The following is a 17,651-nucleotide window of genomic DNA, read 5'->3' as shown; positions in this document are numbered from 1 at the left end:
TACTAAGTCCAGAACTTTTATTGAGAGGAAAATAGTGCTTAATAATTGAAAGCAAAATTATCTTTAACAAACTTGGACAATATAACTTTACTGCTCCAGCAGGTGTGTGGACTGGTCGAGCTTGGTCTCAGAGTGTCACGGTCCTCTTTGTCCAGTCTAGATCCCTCATCAGGTGGAGAACTTGGTTGATGATCTGAGCCTTTACCCCTGAGATCTTCTAGTGTTCCTGCGCACTGAAACCTTACAAAATCCCTACTTTTAACCCCTGGATTGCCATCACACCACCTTGCAAAATAATATTTGGTCCGAGCTGTTGCTAGGTACATTTAATAAGTTCTTAATGATGTCTTCCACTAACAGTCACCTGTCCTCAGAATCTCAGACATGAGTACAATGGAGTGGTTTCACACTGTCTCCCAATCTGATCTGAAACAAGTTTCCTATTCATTAAATCGAGACTCTTGACGGTCACGATGTACCAGACCATGGGTTTTATCAGGGGTCTGAGAAATGTCCATTGTTTGAATACGTTTCACTGAAACTGCCCTTTCCCACACAGACACAGAAACTCACAGTTATTAGATTGAACTAACTTTAAATGAAAACCCATTCTCTCTAAAATGTTTATTGATTCATTATTTATAACTCAATCATGGTTCATTACCTTTACAATCATCTGTTTCAGGATGGGTAGCTACTCATTAATTATACAGGATATAAACGTTAGTACTGAACACAAAATGGCTCCTTTGGTCATGTGTTAATTGTAAAATGGCTTCCTTGACCTGATTAGTTATTACAACAGATACATTATAAAAATGGTCAAGTTAAACTGAGATCGAACTACCTAAGCTTACCTGCATCCTCCAGTCCTCTGGCATCATTCCCATATTCAAGGAGAATTGAAAGATTGTGGTTTGAGTCTCTGCTATTTCCACCCTTACTTCCCTCAGCAACCCAGGATGCAGCCCATCCAGACCGGGTGACTTTTCTACTGTGAGCACTGCTAACCTTGTAATTATCTCCTCTTTATCTATTTTCATCCCCTCCAATTTCTCCACAACCTCCTCCTTTACTGTGACATTTGCACAATCTGCTTGTTTTGTGATGACAGATGAAATGTACTTAATTAGTACCTCAGCCACACCCTCTGCCTCCACAGGACCTCCTAATTGACCCACCCTTTCTTTGACTGTCCATATGTTGGTAAAAGACTTCAGTGTTCCCAGTTCTGTGACCTGCTAATCTTTTCTCATACATTCTCTTGCTGATCTCATTTCCTTTTTCAGCTCTCCTCTGTACTTTCTGTATTCTGCTTGTTTCTCTACTGGATATGAATCCTCACATGATTTCGATATTAATGGTTTATGAACTATTTTGTTGAAGGATTGAGTTTTGTAAATTTCTCCCGAGCTCCCCTCATGGTCAGGCAGAAAGTTTAACTGCTGTGTTTTCAAACAGCAACAGCTTTATTTGAAAAGCCATTGGGACAGGATTCCGGGTTTTAATCCATCACAAATCTGGTTCTGATGTCTTGTGGCTCCAGCTGTCACATGACCTGTCAGAGGATGACCTCATAATTGACCAAGTCATGGAGCTGTGGGTTGATGTTTAAATTGTTTCAAAATAATTTTCAAGAAGGACAATCAAAATGAATCGATATATAAAAGGTAGATTTTGTGAATTTGTGCTCCCAGTGGAAATTCCTGCAGAGTCTGCTGGTTTTCATATCCCCAATTCCCCACAGGAAGCTCTGTGCTCGGAGTCTGTATTCCTTACATCAACATTATACAGAATCATTTCATGGGAGACCCCAGTGTGAATTGTAGACAGGTGGGTCAGTTTTAACTTTCAAAGTAACACAGGAGCAAAATACTGCAGATACTGGAACTCTGAAATAAAAACAGAAAATTCTGGAAACACTCAGCAGGTCTGGCAGCATCTGTGGAGAGAGAAACAGAGTTAACGTTTCAGATCTGTGATCTTTCATCAGAACTGGGCTGAAATTGTCTGAGGGACTGCGATTGTGGAATCAATTTCAGGGTCAAAGACATTGTACTTGGTAAGGATAGGAAGATGGTGATTATTAAGTATGGTGCAAAAATATAGATGCTTTTACATTATTTGAATCAACATTGATTTAAACTTTGTGCTCATGAATCCTATCTTTTGATTAAAATGACACTGATAACAATGGAAAAAGCAACACATGCATTTCACGACCACAGGACTTTGTAAAGCCTTTTACAGCCAATGAAGGACTTTCCAAGTGTTGTCACTGTACAGTACAATACAATACCCGACAATAAGGATATTTCACATTCGAATCACACAAGTGCCAGGCAATGACCATCTCAAACAAGAGAGAATCTAACCATCTCCCCTTGACGTTCAACAGCATTACGTTTGCTGAATCTCCCACTATCAACATCCTGGGGGTTACCATTGACCAGAAACTGAACTGCAGGAGCCATATAAATATCATGGCTACAAGAGCAGGTCAGAGACTACGAATCCTGCGGCGAGTAACTCACCTCCTGACTCCCCAAAGCCTGTCCACTATCTACAAGGCACAAGTCAGGAGTGTGATGGAATACTCTCCACTTGCCTGGATAGGTGCAGCTCCAACAACACTTCAGAAGCTCAACGCCATCTGGGACAAAGCACCCCACTTGATTGGCACTTCATTCACAATGTTCACTCTCTCCGTCACCGATGCACTGTTGTAGCAGTGTGCACCATCCACAAGATGCACTGCAGCAAGGCAGCAAGCCTCCTTCGACAGCACCTTCCAAACCCGTGACTTCTACTACCTAGAAGGACAAGGGCAGCAGATGCATGGGAACACCACCACCTGCAAGTTCCCCTCTAAGCCATACAACATCCTGAATTGGAAATATATCACTGTTCTCTTCCTTTTGATGGGTCAAAATCCTGGAACTCCCTTCCGAGCAGCATCACATCGACTGCAGTGGTTCAAGAAGGCAGCTCACCACCACTTTCTCCAGGGAATTAGGGATGGGCAATAAATAAAAATAAAATCAATAAAAAAGACAATAATTCCCAAAAGTAGAAAATACATATGAAAATGAAAATATAATAAAACACAGTCAGCATGGATTTCACAAAGAAAGACTTGATTAACCTTATCTTTGAAGAATCAACAGCAAGAGTAATACAGCAGATGTAGAAGAGTTTAAGTTAATAAAGCCTCATCCTTTTTTGTGTTTAAACCAACAAATTGTGGGTGAACAGACAAGCACACAAACTGACAGAGCTGCATGTTGTGCTTTCTAAATTACCCTAAAGCAGGGTGTTAATTAGTTAAATCTTCAAGTTGCTGCAACCAGAATAGCCATTGTCCACGATCAGTTTTACTGTTATAAATAAAGATGGAACATTCATTGTGAATCTATAGAAACAGTCTGGTCCTGCACACTGCAGACACATCCACGTCATCACCAACCAACTCGCCTCTCATTGATGCAGTTATTTGACTTTTCCCCATTAGCTCCATGGAATTAATTTTAAAAGATTTTAATTCTAAGAAGTTTTGTTAATATTCAGCCCTTGAGAAGAAACAATTCCCTGGCCACAGTGAAGAAAGCATTGAATATAAAACAGTAGACGACCAGGTAACACAGTGAAAGCTTATCAGCTAATCTATAATTGCTTAGTATTCTTACTTTTGCTCTTGCTATTCGGTTTTTCATCCTTTTCATCTCCTGACTGTGGATATTATTGTGATTAAATGTGAAAAGATGCACTGTGTCTCAGCCCCGTTTTATTGGCTCTTTCTCTGTCCAGTGCTGTATACACTCAGATACTGACAGTGTCTCTCCCTCCCTCAACTTTCCAGCCCTGACGGTGCAGAAAGCGCTGTTCAAAGTTACACATTCTGACTGTTTGCAGTTGATTAGTGAGAGATTATTAACGTATCCTTCTGCAACGCTGCCTCGGTTAGTAACAGCAGATCGAAGTCACATTTCAGATACAGAAACAGACGCATCAATTATTCACTCTTTCCCAGTGTGAGTGATTCCGGGACAAGCAGCAACATTCCAGCCCCACACTCTGCAATTACCCAGCACCAGCGGAAAGCAGTGAATACAGATTCAATCAGTGGGTTAATGTCCATTACAGGGATGCAAGATTCCACGGCCCAGGATAAACATCCCCATACACCGAGAACAAGCTCAGGAAAACCCGGGGGAGTTAATATCCCAGTCACTGAGCATTCCAGTCACATTGAACAAGTTCCTGAACTGAGAGAACCTTTCAAAGTACAGAAGTGATGACGAGGTCAAAAAGGTCTGAACAGTTGAGGTGACTGAGCGGTTTCAGCTTCTCTGTTCAGGTTGCAGCTTTCACTGGAGGCATGTGTTTAAATCCCACTTCTGACAACTTGATTTTCAGTTACTTTACAGAGCTTCCTTGAAGGTTTGAGGTGGAGTAAATACTGAAGAACTGTTTCTAACTGCTGAACGGTCCATAACGAAAGTTACAGATTTAAGGTGACTCACAAAACCAGAAGGAACTTGAGGAAAAATTCCTTTCTGCAATGTGTGGTTAGGATTTCAGTTATGTGGATAGATTGGAGAAGCTGGGGTTGTTCTCCTTGGAGAGGAGATTTGACAGAGGTGTTCACAATCATGAGGGGTCGTGACAGACCAGATAGAGAGAAACTGTTGGTAGAAGGATTGAGACTCAGGTAAAAGCTGTGGCTCAGTTGGTCACACTCACCTCGATATCACAAGTTTCTGGGTTCAGATTTCACAGCTGACACTCCAGTGCAGCACTGAGGGTGTTGAAGGTGCTGCCTTTCAGGTGTGATGTTAAACCAAGACCTGGTCTGCACGTTTGGGTGAATGTAAAAGATCCCATGCTGCATTTTCAAACAAGTGAAGAGCAAAAGTTGCAGGTTCCAGGATTTAGATGCTTCAGTAAGAACAGAGAAGATGGGAAAAGAGGGGGGGGTGGCATTGTTAATCAAGGAGAGTATTACAGCGACAGAAAGGACGTTTGAGGACTCGTCTACTGAGGTAGTATGGGCCGAGGTTAGAAACAGGAGAGGTGAGGTCACCCTGTTGGGAGTCTTTTATAGACCTCCAAATAGTTCCAGAGATGCAGAGGAAAGGATAGCGAAGATGATTCTCGACAGGGGCGAGAGTAACAGGGTAATTGTTATGGGGGACTTTAACTTTCCAAATATCGACTGGAAATACTATAGTTCGAGTACTTTAGATGGGTCAGTTTTTGTCCAGTGTGTGCAGGAGGGTTTTCAGACACAGTATGTAGACAGGCCAACCAGGGGCAATGCCACATTGGATTTGGTACTGGGTAATGAACCCGGCTAGGTGTTAGATTTAGATGTAGGTGAGCACTTTGGTGATAGTGATCACAATTCGGTTAGGTTTACCTTAGCGATGGGCAGGGACAGGTATATACCGCAGGGTAACAATTATAGCTGGGGGAAAGGAAATTATGATGTGATTAGGCAAGATTTAGGATGCGTAGGATGGGGAAGGAAACTGCAGGGGATGGGCACAATCGAAATGTGGAGCTTATTCAAGGAGCAGCTACTGCGTGTCCTTGATAAGTATGTACCTGTCAGGCAGGGAGGAAGTTGTCGAGCAAGGGAGCCGTGGTTTACGAAAGAAGTTGAAGCGCTTGTCAAGAGAAAGAAGAAGGCTTATGTTCGGATGAGACGTGAAGGCTCAGTTAGGGCGCTTGAGAGTTACAAGCTAGCCAGGAAGGATCTAAAGGGAGAGCTCAGAAGAGCAAGGAGAGGACACGAGAAGTCATTGGCGGATAGGATCAGGGAAAACCCGAAGGCTTTCGATAGATATATCAGGAATAAAAGAATGACTCGAGTTAGATTAGGGCCATTCAAGGATAGTGGTGGGAAGTTGTGTGTGGAATCAGAGGAGGTCGGGGAAGTGTTAAATGAATATTTTGCGTCAGTATTTACAGTAGAGAAAGAAAATGTTGTCGAGGAAAATACTGAGATTCAAGCTACTAGGCTAGATGGGATTGAGGTTCACAAGGAGGAGGTGTTAGCAATTTTGGAAAGTGTGAAAATAGATAAGTCCCCTGGGCCAGATGGGATTTATCCTAGGATTCTCTGGGAAGCTAGGGAGCAGATTGCAGAGCCTTTGTCCTTGATCTTTATGTCGTCATTGTCGACAGGAATAGTGCTGGAAGACTGGAGGATAGCAAATGTTGTCCCCTTGTTCAAGAAGGGGAGTAGAGGCAGCCCTGGTAATTATAGACCTGTGAGCCTTACTTCGGTTCTGGGTAAAATGTTGGAAAAGGTTATAAGAGACAGGATTTATAATCATCTTGAAAAGAATAAGTTCATTATCGATAGTCAGCACGGTTTTGTGACGGGTAGGTCGTGCCTCACAAACCTTATTGAGTTTTTCGAGAAGGTGACCAAACAGGTGGATGAGGGTAAAGCCGTGGATGTGGTGTATATGGATTTCAGTAAGGCGTTTGATAAGGTTCCCCACGGTAGGCTATTGCAGAAAATACGGAAGTATGGAGTTGAAGCTGATTTAGAGCTTTGGATCAGAAATTGGCTAGCTGAAAGAAGACAGAGGGTGGTGGTTGAAGGCAAATGTTCATCCTGGAGTTTAGTTACTAGTGGTGTACCGCAAGGGTCTGTTTTGGGGCCACTGCTGTTTGTCATTTTTATAAATGACCTGGAAGAGAGTGTAGAAGGGTGGGTTCGTAAATTTGCGGATGACACTAAGGTCGGTGGAGTTGTGGATAGTGCCGAAGGATGTTGTAGGGTTCAGAGGGACATAGATAGGCTGCAGAGCTGGGCTGAGAGATGGCAAATGGAGTTTAATGCGAAAAAGTGCGAGGTGATTCACTTTGGAAGGAGTAACAGGAATGCAGAGTACTGGGCTAATGGGAAGATTCTTGGTAGTGTAGATGAACAGAGAGATCTTGGTGTCCAGGTGCATAAATCCCTGAAGGTTGCTACCCAGGTTAATAGGGCTGTTAAGAAGGCATATGGTGTGTTAGCTGTTATTAGTAGGGGGATCGAGTTTCGGAGCCACGAGGTCATGCTGCAGCTGTACAAAACTCTGGTGAGACCGCACCTGGAGTATTGCGTGCAGTTCTGGTCACCGCATTATAGGAAGGATGTGGAAGCTATGGAAAGGGTGCAGAGGAGATTTACTAGGATGTTGCCTGGTATGGAGGGAAGGTCTTACGAGGAAAGGCTGAGGGACTTGAGGTTGTTTTCGTTGGAGAGAAGGAGGAGGAGAGGTGACTTAATAGAGACATATAAGATAATCAGAGGGTTAGATAGGGTGGATAGTGAGAGTCTTTTTCCTCGGATGGTGATGGCAAACACGAGGGGACATAGTTTTAAGTTGAGGGGTGATAGATATAGGACAGATGTCAGAGGTAGTTTCTTTACTCAGAGAGTTGTAGGGGTGTGGAACGCCCTGCCTGCAACAGTAGTAGACACGCCAACTTTAAGGGCATTTGAGTGGTCATTGGATGGACATATGGATGAAAATGGAATAGTGTAGGTCAGATGGTTTCACAGTTCGGCGCAACATCGAGGGCCGAAGGGCCTGTACTGTGCTGTAATGTTCTAATTCTAATTCTAATTCTAATTCTAATTATCCCTGGTGTTATGATCAATATTCTCCCCTCAATCAGATCAGTTGGTCATTATCACATTGCTGTTTGTGGGTATTAGCTGCTGCATTTCTGACATTACAACAGTGATTACACTTCAAAAGTATTTCATTGTTTACAAAGTGCTTTGATATGTCCAGTGGTCTTGAAAGGTGTTATATAAATGCAATCTTTTCTTTCTTTATCACAACACATTGCTGTGTAAAAAATGGTTCTTCATGTCACCTCTGGTTCTTCTTCCAATCACCTGATATCTGTGTCCTCTGCTTACTGACCCTTTTACCACTGGAAACAGTTTCGCCTTATTTAAAATGATTTTGAACAAATGTGTCAAATCTCTTCTGACCTTTCTCTGCTGCAAGGAGAACAACCCCAGCTTCTCCAATCTCTCCACATAACTGAAATCCCTCACCCTGCTACCATTGTGGTAAATCTCTTTTTTATTCTTTCATGGGATGTGGGCATTGCTGGCAAAGCCAGCATTTATTGCCCATCCCTAATTTCCATTGGGAAGGTGGTGGTGAGCCGCCTTTTTGAGCCATTGCAATACGTGCTGTGCAGAAGGGAGTTCCAGGATGTTGATCCAGTGACAGTGAAGGAATCATGATATAGTTCCAAGACTGGATGGTGTGTAGCTTGGAGGGGAACTTGCAGATGGTAGTGTTGCCATTCACCCAATGTCCTTCCAGGTGGTCGAGGTAGTGGTGGATGGAGTGCTGATCAAGTGAGCTGCTTTGTCCTGGATGGTGTTGAGCTTCTTTGGTGTTGTTGGAGCTGCACTCATCCAGGCAAGTGAGGAGCCTTTCATCACACTCCTGACTTGTGTCTTGGAGATGGTGGACAGGAGGTAAGTGATTCACAGTAGTATTCCCAGCCTCTGACCTGCTCTTGAAGCTGTGGTATTTATATGGCTGTTCCAATTCAGTTTCTGTTCATTGGCAAACCCCAGGACGTGAGGGATTCAGCAATGATAATGCCATTGAATGTCAAGGGGAGATAGTTAGATTCTCTCTTGTTGGAGATGATAATTTTGGGAATTGATAGGAAGCTGCTTCATGGTTGGTGGAACAAACGCCCGCCATTGGGGTGGAGACAACAGCTGCATCCGTCCAATAACAGACAGAGTGGAAGTACTGTATCAGGCCTTGTTAGCTCAGTTGGTGGAGCATGAGACTTTTAATCCCAGGGTCTTCGATTTGAGACCCATGTTGTGTGGTTGTTCTTCCCTTTTTCAGACTTCGTCAGCAGAGAGTTCAAGGAGTGTGTCTGGTCCATTTCCCACACATCTGCCCTCCCCTCTTCCCATCCCTCCCTGAAACGCCACAGGTTTCCCCTTGTCCTTACTTTCCACCCCACCTGCCTCCACATCCAAAGGATTATCCTCCGCCATTTCCACCACCTCCAGCGTGATGCCACCACCAAATGCATCGTCCCCTCCCCTGTCAGCATTCTGAAAGGATCGTTCCCTCCGCAACACTCTGGTCCACTCCTCCATTAACCCCAATACCTCGTCCCATTCCCACGGCACCTTCCCATTCAATCGCAGGAAGTGTAATAGCTTCCCTTTTACCTCCTCTCTCCTCACTATCCAAGGCCCCAAACACCCCTTTCAGGTGAAGCAGCGATTTACTTGCACTTCTTTCAATTTAGTGTACTGTATTTTGTGTTCACAATGCGGTCTTCTCTAAAGTGGGGAGACCAAACGCAGATTAGCTGACCGCTTTGTAGAACACCTCCACTCAGTCCGAAAGCATGACCCTGAGCTTCTGGTTGCTTGCCATTTCAACACTTCCCCCTGCTCTCATGTCAACATTTCTGTCTTTGGCCTGCTCCAGTGTTCCAGTGAACATCAACGCAAGCTCGAGGAACAGCACCTGATCTTTCGATTCATCACTCTACAGCCTTGTGGACCGAACCTTGAGTTCAATAACTTCAGAACATGACTGGTGTCAGGAAAACCCCCCGACCCCACCTGCCAAGACTGAGGCACACATGATTTTTGCCACATGAACATTAAAACTTAAAATTGCAAGCGCCTGACTGGAAAGAAATTTGCATAGTAACAAACAGTATTGAAACAAAGGGACGCAGTCTTTTGCTTCCCCAATACACAGCAGAAGTGGTCAGACCAGTTTTAGTCACATGACTAGTTGGCTGTTGGTTTTTTGAACTTGCCACAGATTTGAACTCAGAACACCATGTGCTCCCGGATGGGGCAGACCCTCTCCAGTCCTGCCTGCCTCCATCTCTTTCCCACAGAACTGAACCTTGTGAAAACATGTGAATCTCAAAGAGAGAAAAGTCTCCAACATGTACAAGGTTTAAGTAGAATACTGGGCCCTACGAAATGCAAGAATTACCTTCAAAAGTGCTATACCGTGAGCTCGAAGCACAGTAACAAGATATTGCCTCAAACTGTTCCACTGTATCTTTTATTTTTTCTGTCCCCGCTGCATCTGTATATCATGTGTGCATGCTGGCATGGGTACATCGTATGTTTGTAGGCCTGAACCATATTAAAGTTTAAGCAAGTTTAATAAGTTTCACTTTTCTTCTTTAAACCAAAGAAAGCCTGTTTGTGTTCATTTCTTTGCATTATAATTGGAAAGCTGTGAACAAGGATTCACAAAAGGGGGAGCACAAAACACAGTGTGTTTAAAACCATGTGCCTGTTTTTCATGTAGTCAGAGCTGCTCATTGTTCTGCTATTAACACTCTCTCTGGACAAATGCTTTGTCTTTGACCACAAACATTAACGGACTCTTTGCCTTTGTCCCAGGACAACTTTGTTATTTAATCTTTCCTGCCCTCTGCCCTATCAAACACCTTCCCCTTTGTTCTCTCCCACAGGCCCCTCTCCTTCACTTGTTTAAAACCCAATTATTTTCTAACCTTTGCCAGTTCTGATGAAAGGTCACAGACTTGAAACTTTAACTCTGTTTCTCTCTCCACAGATGCTGCCAGACCTGCTGAGTATTTCCAGCACCTTTGTTTTTATTTCAGATTTCCAGCATATGCAGTATTTTGCTTTTACTATATCAGAAAGTCTCTCGTTGATTCAGGACTCTTACGTCTCTCCAGCGTCTCGTTGCTAAAGATTGAACTTTATCTCATTTCACTCTCAGCTCTGGGTCAGTGTGGATCAGTGGGACTTCTGGCTGTCTCCTGCTTCACATTCCATCAGTGCTGAGAAATCAATGGGAAATATTACTCATGTTGTGTTCTGTAAATTTTGACAAACACTTGAATGTAAATATTGTCTTCCAAAGCAATGAGCGAAGGCTGGTTTTAGTGTGTGGCTGAAATAGATCAGCTGGATTTGCATTGCACTAAAAATCGCAGTTCTTAGTTCAATCCCAGGTTTTGGCACTTTCAACCTCTCCTGTGTCTTTTTCTTTGGCTCCAATTGTCAAGCTGCATGATTTACTCTGAAATTAGCACCAGAGAATCAAGGCACCAGCGAGCATGAGGAGCTGAAATTAGCACAGATCGAAACCACTTAATACTTCTGACTGAAGATGGTTGCAAATGCTTCAGTTTTGCCTTTTGCACTGATGTGCTCGGCTCCACCATCATTGAGGATGTGGGTGTTTTTGGAGCCTCATCATCTTGTTAGTTATTAAATTATCCACCACCATTCACGACTGGATGTGGCAGGACTGTGGAGCTGTGATCTGATCCTGAGGGAGATATCCGTGCGTGGAGTGGCAGGATGTATGGAGAGTGATCCTGAAGAGGGTGTCCGAGCCTGGAGTGGAAGCTTTCTGTGGAGGTGCAGGAGTAGGCCATTCAGCCCCAGTGTTTTATAAAGGTTTAGTATAACTTATTTGCTTTTACTCTATGCCTCTATGAATAAAGCCAAGTGTCCTGTTTGCTTTTAGCAACATTTTCAAACCTTCTAAGATTGGTGCACATTGTCTCATTCTTCCTCCCAAACTTTATCACTTTACACTTCTCTGTGGAAAATTTTATCTGCCATGTGAAAGCCCATTTTGACAGTTTTTTTTATCTTCTCCTGAATTGTGTTACTGTCACTGGCATAAGACGAAATTCCCCAGCATTCTCTGATGCTATCTCCATGGAAAGAGCAATCTTACACGCCAGCTGAAATGTAGGATTTTGCGTGTTTAGTATCTTTTCTCATCCACCAATATAAGCACAAATCTGTCTCATAATGTACGGTCTAAGAATGTGCCAAAGTTGCAATGTAGTGATAAATTCTTCAGTTCCACAATGTACTCACCAACTATTTCACTACTTTTCTGCTTTCTGGTTCCAAATTTCTAGCTTGCCGTGATCTCTAGTGGCTTCGGGTTAAAATGTTCCTCCAACTTGGTGATGATTGTTTTGAATTCACATCTTTTGCCTTGATGGGAGCAGGAAGATTTGTTAGCATGTCATACACTTCCAGGATAATTTACATTCGCAAAATTACTTTCTTGCCCTCAAGAATTGCCTTATTCTGAGTCTTGACCTCTTCACTTTCACCTTCAAGTTCCAAAATGTTATTAGCTCTGAAAAACATGTCCATTCTTTCAATATATGAACTGAATGGTTCTCGAGCCCTCTCATAAGTTCCAAGCCTTCTGATGTATCCCTTGGGTGCAACCATATTGTCCCAAATAATCACTTTGAATCTGATGCACACTAAGACCCTGCGGTAAAGGCCTGCTCATTTATGAAATTGAAACCCGACCCGGTCCGACCTGACCACATCCAACCTGAACCTGACCCGGGCCCGAGTCCTTTGATTTTTTTCCCGCACCCGACCTGAACCGACCCGACCCGACCCGACTACCATAATAAAGTTAATTATAACAAACATACCTTGTCCAAATGTTGTGATCCTCCATTCCGAAAGCTGGCTATTCCTGCGGAATCATGCAGAAGTTCCCTCCCTGAACAAGGCAGCACTGTGTCGGCCTCCAGCCCGACCCGTCACGAACCCGAATGCCGGACACGGAAGAGAGACCCGACCCGAACCCGACACATGTCATCGGGTCTGGTCGGAGTCGGGTCGGGTAGCCATGCTTTACCCTAGGGCATCTCATTCAACTGAGGAGACAGTCTGTAGCACAGGCTTCACACAATCCACCCAAAATCTCAACCATCTGAGCAGGTAGGTCACCAGGAGCTGGCTGTTCTTGTTCACTGCAGTCCCTGCTGCTGTTTGCTGCCTATATTTACAGACTTTTATCTCATCCTCATCACCATTTTCTCCAATATATTCAGGGGGCATCAGCAGAGAAAATGGACATCAAATGCGACAAGTGCAAGGAAATGTTTATTTACAATATTACATCATAAACATAATATACAAAAACATTACACGTGTGAAACACGTCCCGATCAAGATGTGTCTGAATAAATGGATCCCCTCACAATAAACACTGTCACCTTTCAATGTTTAGCGGACGAGTGTGAGGGCCAGATGTGTGTGATTCCCACAGTAATGTGTTTGTTCAAAGTTCAGGAAAAGATGGAGATATGAATAATTTACAGGGAAATCTTTGAAGCATATCTCCATGTCTCTCACTCACAAAGATCTGCAATTTTGTGGATTCAGAAAGAACCCAGAGACAGATAGTCCTGCAATAACCTGCAACTCCAGGAAAGGATGTGTTTGAGATTTTGCCCTGGAGCTTCGTTGGTTAAAGCCTCTGTCTAATAAACAGCAGAACCTCACTTCAAACCCCAACAAATCCTCACTGCAGTGAAGAAACGGAAAGTTATGATTTAAAGATTACTCTGTCAATCATTCACATCTCTGTCTTCCCCTGAACTTTGAGTTCAAATTTGTTTGTGAAGTTCAGAGGCACGTTAAGACAGCACAGTCTTTGTCTTTGTGAAAGAAGTGATTTCGGAGTGGCTGTTTGAAACTGCCCCTCCTTGCACAGAAATTCAGTGCAAATACTCAGATCACCCACAATTTCCACGAGAGAAATTTGTTCACAATTGCATTTGACGTGAAACCGCCTCAAAATTAATCTCACTGAAGCAGTGTGTGACCATGTTGTATGTTTCAGAGTGTTGGTGCCATTATGTGTCGCCTTTAACCGAGACTGGGACACAGGGCAAGGTTGATCCAAGGTTGGAATATATTATTATTCAGGAGCAAGAAAAATCAAAAGGAACCAAATAAGAAAACCCAGTCTCCAGATTTGAGAATCTGGAGATCCGCTTTGGGAAAGTGAATCAGAGCAGAATGAAGGGTGAACTGTCTGACTGCCCAGAAGAGATGAAGACACAGCTCAGTCAGCACGTTCCCCTGGTTTATGATGCTGGAACATTCCTCACACAGAAATTATTCAACCCAATGACAAACATTCTTACAGCTGATAATTTATGCTAACGATTGAAGGACTTTCTCATGTGGTTACCTAGTGGTGAGAAGATATTAAACTTAGTTTCAATCAATACAGCTGTGATGAACTTTGAATTTTTCTGCCTTTTATAAACATTATTTGAAGGGTCTCAGTGACAATGTTCAGTGTTGATGAGAGTGGGGTCTGGGTGAGCAACTGCTGATCGTGACAGGGTCAGGACTGGATGCAGGAAGTTCTCTGACAGTCTGTCTGTCTCTCTCTCTCTGATGGGTTTGAGTTGGTTGACAACTGGCAGCTCACTGTTTCGATAAATGAAGGAAGTTCCCTCTAACCATTTTTTTTGATTCACAGTGTAGTATAAGGATGTAAAGGGTTAATGCTGAAGACAGTGGGATCAACCCCTCCCACTGTCAGAGTGATGATGTAACAGTCACATGAGATGAGGTTTGGGAGAAGAGAGAGCAGCACCAAGGATGCTGGCTGAGGAGGCTTGATGAGTGTGTATATAGTACTGTGTAAATTAGAAAAGAGTTCTTAGTTCTTTCAGCAGGAAATGTGTCCTGAAAATATCAAGAAACTCACAATTTTATTATTCAGGAGTCGGAACACAGATATTAACTCCAAGTTACAGTTCTGGGTTCATTTAACAAAAAAAGGTAGAGAATAATATTGCTCACTGATTGAAATCCCCCAGTGAGGAGACAGTTAAACAGTTGGGACATCCTTCAATCCAAGGTTTTGGCAGCATTTGCAACTTTTGCAACTTTTTTTTATCCAGCTTTGATGGACGAGTGAAAAAACTGAAAAAAACTGAACAATTCCATTCTTCCTTCTTCTCTTCTTTCTATCAGTTTCTCTTTTCTGTCCCAGATCAATATAATGATGAGAATCCCAATTTAATATGCTGTTTCTGGTGTTTTATCCATTCCAATTAAAATTCAACATTCCAATCAAATCTATTTGTTATTGCACAGTGTCTCTCCATGTGTTTTATTCTGTTGTATTCTCTCACAGTCTGTTTGATGATCAATGTTACATCTCACTCTCTGTTCTGGTGAAGATCAGAAGCAGTGATATCTGTTTGCACCACCTGACAAGTCGGCTGAGGCTGTGCCTCACTGATCACGTGGAGTTGAAGCAATTCTTCCAGTCAGTTTTCTCAGTTGTCATTTCATGAGAAATTTGAAGTTATCATGACTTCGTCAGTGACCGAATGGTTCAGGTGTCTGAGTGATGTTAATCATGCTGTGATCAAATGATTGTATGTTCCAGTCTTTCCGTGGTGGGTTTTCACACTCAGTAGAAACGTGTTGGAAATGGTCTGGAAATGTTTCACACCGCTCCATTCCCAACAGGCCATGACCTGATGTGATGGAAATTTCATTTACTTTCAGAAGCTACATTTCCATCATTGCGCATCTGGCTGCACAGCCAGGATCTGTGTGAAGGTGACGGTTGTGCTTCTATTACTTGCCAGGTGACGAGGTGGCTGAGAGCTTAAGGCGATGGGTTACTAATCCTTTGTGTTGTGCACGCGTTGGTTTGAATCCCATCCTTGTCGTTAGTTTATCAACTGCCTGTTGCATTCTTGTTTGCAGCTTCAATGTAATGTCGGCCTGGAAACTTATTCTTGTCAGTATCTTGACGGTGGTTCCAGAATTATTTATACTTTATTAAAATTGAGACAGACAATTGGAATTCTTCACCCAAATTGGACTGGAATGAAGATCAAATAGGGATCACAAAACGGAGCAGGATTTTCCCTCCCCTCCTTCCTTCTTTCCATCTTTACTTTCTCTGGATTTACACCAAGTGAAAGACTAACGGGAAAAGCAAATGGCTAGGGAGCAGAAGCAGAACATTATCCTTTGGCAAGAAATTTATTTTCAAATCTTCTTGATAGATTAAGTGAGTGAGCAATGCTTTGGCAGATGGAGTTTAAAATGAGGGGTCACCTAGTACCTACGAAAGATAGATCAGAGTGTTTTTTGTTAAGTGGTGAGATGTTAGAAACTGCGGAGGCGCAGAGACCCGAGTACTGAATCACTAAAAGCTAGTGGACTGGTAGAAAAATAATGTGAAAAGTGAACGGAATATGAAGATTGGAACTCATGTTGCAGTTATATAAAGCTCTGTGCTCCTGAAGTAAATGTCCAAGCCCAGATTGTGGGGAATCTGTGGAGAGTGATTTGTTTTTTATTCATTAATGGGCGCGAGTATCGCTGATAAGGCTGGCATTTATTACCCATCCCTAATTGCCCTTGAGAATGTGGTGGTCAGCTGCCTTCTTGAACTGATGCAGTCCATATGGTGCAGGAACACCCACAGTGCTATTGGGGAGGGAGTTCCAGGATTGTGACCCAACAACAGTGAAGAAATGGCGATATAGTTCCATGTCAGGATGGTGAGTGACTTGGAGGGGAACCTGCAGGTAGTGAGTTCCCATGCATCTGCTGCCCTTGTCCTTCGAGGTGGTAGTGGTCACGGGTTTGGAAGGTGCTGTTGAAGGATACTTGGCGAGATACTGCAGTGCATATGGAGATGGTACACACTGCATCCACTGTGTACTGGTGGTGGAGGAAGTGAATGTTTAAGGTGGTGGGTTAGGTGCCGATCAAGTGGGCTGCTTTCTCCTGGATGGTGTTGAGCTTCTTGAGTGTTGTTGAGTGGGATGTATTCCATCCCACTCCTGACTTGTGCCTTGTACATGGTGGACAGGATTTGAGGTGGCAGGAGGCGAGATACCTGCTGCAGAATTCCTAATCTCTGACCTGCATTTATAGCTTCAGCATAGATGTGACTGGTCCAGTTTAGTTTCTGGTCAATGGTAACCCCCAAGATGTTGATGGTGGGGGATTCAGTGATGATTATGCTGCTGAATATCAAAAGGTAGATGGTTTGATTCTCTCTCAATGGAGATGTTCACTGCTTAGCACTTGTGCGGCCAGAAGGTTGCTTGTCACTTATCAGCTCAAGCCTGAAGTTTGTACAGGTCTCGCTGCTTGTGGGCACAGACTGCTTCAGTATCTGAGGAGTTGTGGGTCATCAGCGAAAATTCCCACTTCTGACTTATGTTGAAGGGAAAGTGATCAATGAAACAGCTGAGGATGTTTGGGCCGAGGACACTACCCTGAGAAAGTCCTGAGGCAATGTCCTGGGCTGAGATGATTGGTCTCCACTAACCACAACCATCTTGCTTTGTGCGAGGTATGACTCCACCAAGTGGAGAGTTTTCCCCTTGATTCTCATTGACTTCAATTTTGCTAGGGATCCTTGATGCCACACTCACTCAAGGGCAATCACTCTCACCTCTCCTCTAGAACGCCACTCTTTTGTGTCTGTTTGAGCCAAGCTGCAATAAAAAATAAGAACAGAAGAAATATTAGCAGGAGTAGGCCATTTGGCCCCTCGAGCCTGCTCCACCATTCAATAGGATCATGGCTGACCTGATCATGGCCTCAACCCCTCTTTCTTGCCTGCCCCCCATAACCCTTGACTTCCTTGCAGATAAAATTCTGTCAAACTCAGTCTTGAAGACATTCAATGACCCAGCCTCCACTACTCTCTGTGGTAGAGAATTCCAAAGATTAATGACTCTCTGAGCGAAGAAATTCCTCATTTCCTTCTTAAATGGAAGACCATTATTCTGAAACTGTGTCCCCTAGT

The sequence above is a fragment of the Heterodontus francisci genome, unplaced genomic scaffold, assembly GCF_036365525.1.
Source record: "Heterodontus francisci isolate sHetFra1 unplaced genomic scaffold, sHetFra1.hap1 HAP1_SCAFFOLD_278, whole genome shotgun sequence".
Taxonomy (NCBI): Eukaryota; Metazoa; Chordata; class Chondrichthyes; order Heterodontiformes; family Heterodontidae; genus Heterodontus; species Heterodontus francisci.
This window is presented reverse-complemented; position numbering follows the sequence as displayed.